A 7,355-nucleotide genomic window follows, 5' to 3' on the forward strand; every position below is an offset into this window, starting at 1 on the left:
AGCTATGGTAGCACTATTTCATGACATAATGCATAAGGAGATTGAGATGTATGTTGATGACATGGTAGCGAAGTCTGCTAAAAATGAAAGCTATATAGTAGTTCTTCAAAAATTGTTTAAGCGCTTGCATAAATACAAGCTCAAGTTAAACCCTAACAAATACATATTTGGAGCTTAATCAGGAAAATTATTAGGTTTCATTGTCAGTAAGAAAGGCATAAAGGTAGATCCTGACAAGGTCAAAGCAATTCACGACATAAGGCCATCACAGATAGAGAAAGAGGTTCACAGATTCTTAGGACATTTGAATTACATATCTAGATTCATAGCCAATCTGACTGCTACTTGTGAGCTACTCTTTAAATTATTACGAAAAAATCATACTAACCATTGGGATGAACATTGCCAACAAGCTTTTGACAAGATAAAGGACTACTTATTGAACCCTCCATTATTAGTACCTCCAATACTTGGTCGGCCTTTGATCCTTTACTTGACCATAAGACCTGTATCTGTGGGTGCAATGCTGGGATAACTTGATAAAGCTAGCAAAAAGAAAAGAGCAATTTATTATTTGCGCAAAAAGTTTAATGATTGTGAATCATGCTATTCACTAATAGAAAAATTGTGATTTAGTATAGGTTACTCAATGACTAAGGCAATACATGTTGTATTATACCACATGGTTGATTTCACGGATGGATCTAATAAAATATATTTTTGAGAGTCCTCATGTCTCAGGTCGAGTTTCTAAGTGGCAAGTAATACTCTCAGAATATAATGTGAAATACATGACTCGTAAGTCAATTAAAGGAAGTATCATTGCAGACTATTTAGCAGTAAGTCCTATGGAGGAGTACTAACCTGTAAAGTTTCAATTTCCAGATGAGGATGTTCTTGTTACAGAGGAAGATGAACAAGGGGAAGAGAAATGGGAGATGTATTTTGATGGGGTAGTGAATATCTATGGAAATGGGTTAGGAGCCGTGCTTGTATCCCCAGAAGGCAAACAATTCCCATTAGCCATTAAAATAGGCTTTGACTGTACTAACAATATGGCTGAGTATGAAGCATGTTTAAATGGCCTACAAGCTGCTGTGACACTAGGCATTAAGGAACTTGATGTTTTAGAGATTCTGCTCTTGTTATTTATCAAGCAACTGGTGAATGGCAAACTAAAGATTTCAAGTTAATACCATATCAAAAATATCTCACTCAGTTGATTAATAAATTTGAAAAGGTGAGATTCCATCACATAACTCGTGATAAGAATCAATTTGCAGATGCCTTAGCAATATTAGCTATATGGTTAAGTTGGATTGTGGAATTCATGTTCAACCAATTAGAATTGAAGCCAAAGTTACCCTCGCATACTGCTTGAATGTTGAAAATGAAATGAAAATATAGCCATGGTTCCATGATATAAAGAGTTACATAAAAAGCAGAGAATACCCTATAGAAGCAATAGAAAATGACAAGAAAACCATTTGATGTATGGCAATGAATTTCTTCCTTAATGGGGATGTACTATATAAAAGAACTTTTGATGGTACATTGTTTCGATATGTTGACTCAGGGGACGCACAGAAAATTCTAGAGGAAGTTTATGAGGGAATATATGGAACTCATACTAACGGCCATACTATAACTATACAAATTCAAAGACATAGTTATTTTTGGCTAACTATAGAAAGAGATTACATTGAATATATCAAAAAATGTCATAAATGTCAAATTTATGCTGATCGAATACATACCCCATCTCAACCGCTTCACAACCTCATGGCCCCTAGCCTCTCTCCTTATAAGGACTTGATGTTATTGGTCCAATCAATCTTAAGGCCTCAAATGGGTACCGTTTCATCTTTATAGCTATTGATTATTTCACAAAGTAGATAAAGGCTGCTTCTTTTACTAGCATCACCCCAAAGGCTTTTCTTAGATTTTTGAAAATGAACATTATTTGTAGATATGGTCTACTAGAATGGATTATCACAAACAATGTGCCTATTTTAATGGGATTGAAGTTCAAAAATTGTGTGAATAATTCAAAATCAAACATTATAACTTAGTGCCTTACCGACCTCAAATGAACGGGCAGTTGAAGCAGCTAATAAAAATATTAAGAAGATCATTGGAAAGATGACAATCACATACAAGGATTGGCATGAGATGCTTTCATATGCTCTTTATGGGTATCATATGACTTTACATGTGTCAACTAGGGCAATACCTTACTCATTGGTGTATGGCATGAAGGCTGTGACTCCAGTTAAAGTAGAGATACCCTCATTAAGGGTAGTCATAGAATCTATTTTGGAAGAAGATGAATGGATTAAAACTTGATTTAAACAATTGAATATGATAAAAGAAAAGCGATTAGCAGCCATATGTCATAGGCAATTATATCAAAGAAGGATACTTTTAATAATAAGTTGCATCCAAGAAAATTTAAACCAAGAGACCTAGTCTTGAAAAAAATCCTCCTGAATCAGGAGGATTGTCGAGGTAAATGGGCTCCTTCATACGAAGGCCTTTATGTTGTGAAGCAAGCCTTTTCAAGAGGTGCCCTTATTTTGGTAGATATAGAGGGCCAAGAATTGTCAAAATCCATAAACTCAAATGCTGTGAAGAGATATTTTGTGTGAAGCTAAAATACTTGCTAGGTTGAAAACCAAAAAAGGCAACCTAGGCAAAAGTTAAGGCAAAAAAAAAGATCAAACAAAGATGTCCGCTAAGTTAAAAACCCAAAAAGGGCACCTAGGAAAAAGTTAAGGCAATAATATATATATATATATATATATATAAAGACAGAGAGAAGAAGGTCAAGCAAAAATGCCTGCTAGTTTGAAAATTTGAAAAGACAACCTAGGCAAAAGATAAGGTAAAGGAAGGGAAAATTTGAGCAAAAGTTATGGCAAACTGAAATATTGTATTAAGGGGTTAGAAAGACTTTTGTCTTAGTGGAATGAGGCAGACAGATGCTTCATGTAATCAGTGCTTACACCACATATATCCATAGTGACATATGAATCCATTGCAAATGTTGTAAAGGATGTAATAAAGAGGCTTCTTTTGTCCTAATATTTTATTCTTTTGAGATTCCTCCTATTAAATTTCTCTTTCTTGTAACTCCAAGTAGTTTATTCAGTCGATAAACTAGCTTTTCATGAAAGATAATCTCTTATTTACATAATCCTTATTGCATTCTTTGTTGTTCATAATCTACCACATTAGAGACATAACACTTTGTATTATACTTTTTACATGTGATACAACCCTCTCTCCCTTATTCTCACAAGTTTCGACAATAAGGGTCACTCTTGGGGGTGTTGGATGAAATCAGAGGCACGCACTTCATCTGAGTTGCACTGGATTCCTTTATTCACCTATCCTTTATGTTGCCGCTAAATCTTAAGAATGTTGGTTGGTTAAACGAAACAATTACATGAAATAATGACATTTTCTACCTAGCATGAGGACATATGTTAGTTTTTATTTTTATTATTTTCATTCTATATGTTCAAAAGATTTTTTTTAAATGAATGAATGAAAGAAGGAAGTAGGAGAAGGAGGAAACATAATAAAATGAAAATTATTATCATGAAAAGTATATCACACTTATAAGATGAAGTCCTGTAAAGACAGGCACCTACTAAAAGCCCTACTTGGATAGACATTCCTTAGCTACTTAAAACCCTATAAAGACAAGCACCCACCAAAAGCCCTACTTGGATAGGAACTTTCTTGCCACTCGAAGCCCTGTAAAGACAGGCACCTACCAAAAGCCCTACTTGGGTAGACACTCTTTAGTCGCTTGAAGCCTTGTAAAGACAGGTGCTCATCAATCAAAATATCTAGGTTTTAGTTTTATCATATCATTTGCTTAAGAGTCTTACCCCTCCGAATGAAATACATGTTTCCTTCTTTATTCGTTTCTAAGACAAGAATATTATCTCATGAAATTCTCACTTAGAAAGCAAATGGAGAGGGGCATTTAGTTAACATGATTTTGTTCAGATTTTTCTTGATAGTTTATATCTTCCTTTGATCATTGTTATTTATGATATCACCTCATCACATTTCTAAAACAACAACAACAAAATAACAAAACTCATTTCATTCGGTTTGTTATCCAATAGTTTTGTATTTAATCATTCAAGTTGTGTCAAGGGCAATTAGGTCATTTCATGTGTTACATGGTTGACCAAAATACATGTTTTATCTTTACTTATTACTTATGTAAGAAAACTACTTTTTCATATACTTGCTATAAGAAACAAGTAAAGAAGAGCAACTGTAAACACTGTATTTGTCTAGACATTTTCTTTTAATATAGTGATAATAGTAAATTAAACAAAAAAATAAAGTTCTAATAATATAAAAAAGAAATTTTAATTAAATAGGGTTTGGCTGTATTTTTAGCCTAGATAATCTTTTGTTAGCTAGAATGTTACTTCTTTCTAATTTGTTAAATAAGTAGTTTAAAAATAATAATAATATTTTCCTTTTAAAATGAAAAAAAAATCTCTAGAGTTAACATAAAATACTTTTTTAAGAAGTAAGAAAATTTGGGATTGAGAAAATATCTTCTATTCTAGATAATCTTCTTTTTTAAAAAAATAATAAAAAAATTAATCAAAAAATTAGAACTTAAAATTGATAGTTAAACAAATCAAACAAATCTTAAAAAAAGATTTTCCTTTTAAACTTTAAAAATAAAAAAATCTAGATTTAAAATAAGATACTTCATTCTAGATATTTTATTTTAAATTAAGTATAGACATGTAAAAATAGTAATAACTATCATAAAAAAAGAAAAGAATTTTTTTAGACTGAAAGGTTAAATGCTGCACGTCTCTTGTTTCTTCAACAGGAAAAAAAAATAGAGCCGCCCCCATGGTGCAGAGAGGAGAAATGGCATCGGCTTACTTCCTATCTCTCCATAGTCATACCTGAAAGGTCAGAAAGTAGACTTAGTCACACAAAACACCACTCCCCTCACAACGAACCCCGGTCAGCCCTTCCCTACGTTTGCTTTTAAGATTAGATCGAGAAGAAAAGCAAAAAAAGAAAGAAGAGGAAAATGAAAGACAATACTGATGAAGGCCGACTCTACAGATGAAATTCAGCACTGTGTAAGGAAGGAGCAGCCAAATCAAGTCACAGTTCATAGATTTGGGCGATTCAGGTATGATATGGGTTTTGTTATATAAAGGGGGGAGGTCAAAAAAAAAGGAGAGGGGATGATTGAGAGGAGGAGCGATTTAAGAGAAGAGGCGAGGATTGGAGGGCTAAGGGAAGGGAAGGTAGAAATCAAGTGCAAATAAGGAAGAAAGAGCATCAAAACATCATCAAGTATAGTAAGATACATTTTTTTTCTTCTTTGTCTATGACTCCTCTGTCTTCCTATTGCCATTTGTTCTTAAGATTTTGAATTTTAGGGTTTGTCCCAACAAAGAAAAAACACAGATGAAATGGGAAATTTTAGGTTCATAGCTCTGGTTGGTTTACGTTTTTTTTTCTGTTCGCGATAAATTTTCCCCTTGTAATTTAATCATATATAAACTTGCTTCTCGTTGCACATTTGGTGTTGTATGAAGAAATTTGGAGAATATTTTATGGATATTGCCTTGTTGAAATCATGTTTTGGTTTACCACTCTTAAAGCAATGGTCTTATTAATTCTGGAAATTCTCTTCTTTGGTTGCAAGGGAATGTGATTTCTTGAACCCAAGTCTTGATTTTATGAACTGAAAGCCATAGGACTTATACGTGTTTTAGCCTTATAAGGATGTTCTTGTTGTGATTGATCATATGATGTTCCTGCACCGATTTGCTAAATGTGAAAGCTTTTTTTTTTTGTGTTATTTTCGTTCTCTTTTATTTGGTAAATGGTGTGATGGGATCCTCTTAGTGATCAAGGTTAAAGAATTTTCAGATTGTCTGCACAGTGTGAAAGAATGTGTAACCTAGTGGAAAGATTCCAAATCTTGACCTTTTGTTGTTTCTAAAATTTCATGGCTGGGTTTCTCTTTAAAAAATATTGGACAAGTTAACAAAATAGGGATGAGTGAAATAATTTGACCATTATGCCAAAATCATAATCTTTTCTTCTCTTGAACACTATAGAGAGGATAATTTATTTTTTTAAGCTAATTTTTTTGTCTTTTAACTATATTTTAACAGTCATTTACTTATCTATTTTAGATTTTTTGCCATGAGAAACATTAAGTCCCCATGAGTACTTAGGTCTATATTTAATGGGTTGTGAGGATATTAAATCTCCATGTGTATCAATATTGATTATATCTTGCATTTGTACATCAAGAATATTTTTTATTCTTTATTTATCAAATTTTTTTTAAAAAAATGAACAGTGGGAAGGCAAGTTATTCATTTTGTCTTTCTATGAGGGCACTAAGCCATCATAGATATTTTGATATTGATCAATAAATTGTGAATAATAATAAATTGCCACAGGATTTGATTTAAAATCATCTTCAAGAATTTACTATCTAAACAGTGTGGTTTATTTCAAACTCATTTTTAGGCTAATAATGAATCAAAATGAATTAAATAGAATTAAATAATAAGTCTTTTTAAAATATAATAAAAATCATTATTATTTATTTATGTTTTATCTTTTAACAATAACAATGACCATACTGATAAGAATAAAATAATGATAAATAAATTAAATCATGATATGCAATTGAATAATAAATAATTATTTATTTCTTTTTACCTCACCTTTTCTATCATGAGTATGCCCACGAGTGACAATAAGTCTCTGTAGCCACATAAATAAAAAAAAATTAAAGTTACTTTTTATGTTGGTGGAATGAATCTCCAAAGTAAATCTTCAAAACATAAAATGGGAGTAAGAAAGTAAGGCTAAATTATCTTGCAAATTAAAATACGCCTACCCATATTTTAGAAAATTGTTTTGTTTGCAATTGATAAATTATTTCATTTAACGTTCCCTTTTCATGAAAATCATAAGAAAACCATTGACACTAATTTCTATTCTAAACTACGTGGGACTTTGATCCCTATAAAAGGATACGTAGGCCTCAAAAGTTAATTTGAATCAAGTCCCCTAATAACTAAATAATTGTTTTGTTTTCATTTTATACACAATTGAATAGGCATTAAGATAATTAGCCATATGATTTTCGCACAATGAGTTTAAGGTAACTGTTCATATAAACGGATGTTATGGGGTGCCTAACACCTTCCTCACACATGAGTGACCCCCAAACCCATCTTGATTTTCACAGGGACTATCCTTTCCATTTTCTTTTTAAAGGTTTTCCAAAATTATTCTTTAAAATTTTAGTGTGACTCCCTTGA

This window comes from Prosopis cineraria, unplaced genomic scaffold (assembly GCF_029017545.1).
Source record: "Prosopis cineraria cultivar Desert tree isolate PC_DT_omini unplaced genomic scaffold, ASM2901754v1 PC6, whole genome shotgun sequence".
In the NCBI taxonomy this organism is placed as follows: domain Eukaryota; kingdom Viridiplantae; phylum Streptophyta; class Magnoliopsida; order Fabales; family Fabaceae; genus Prosopis; species Prosopis cineraria.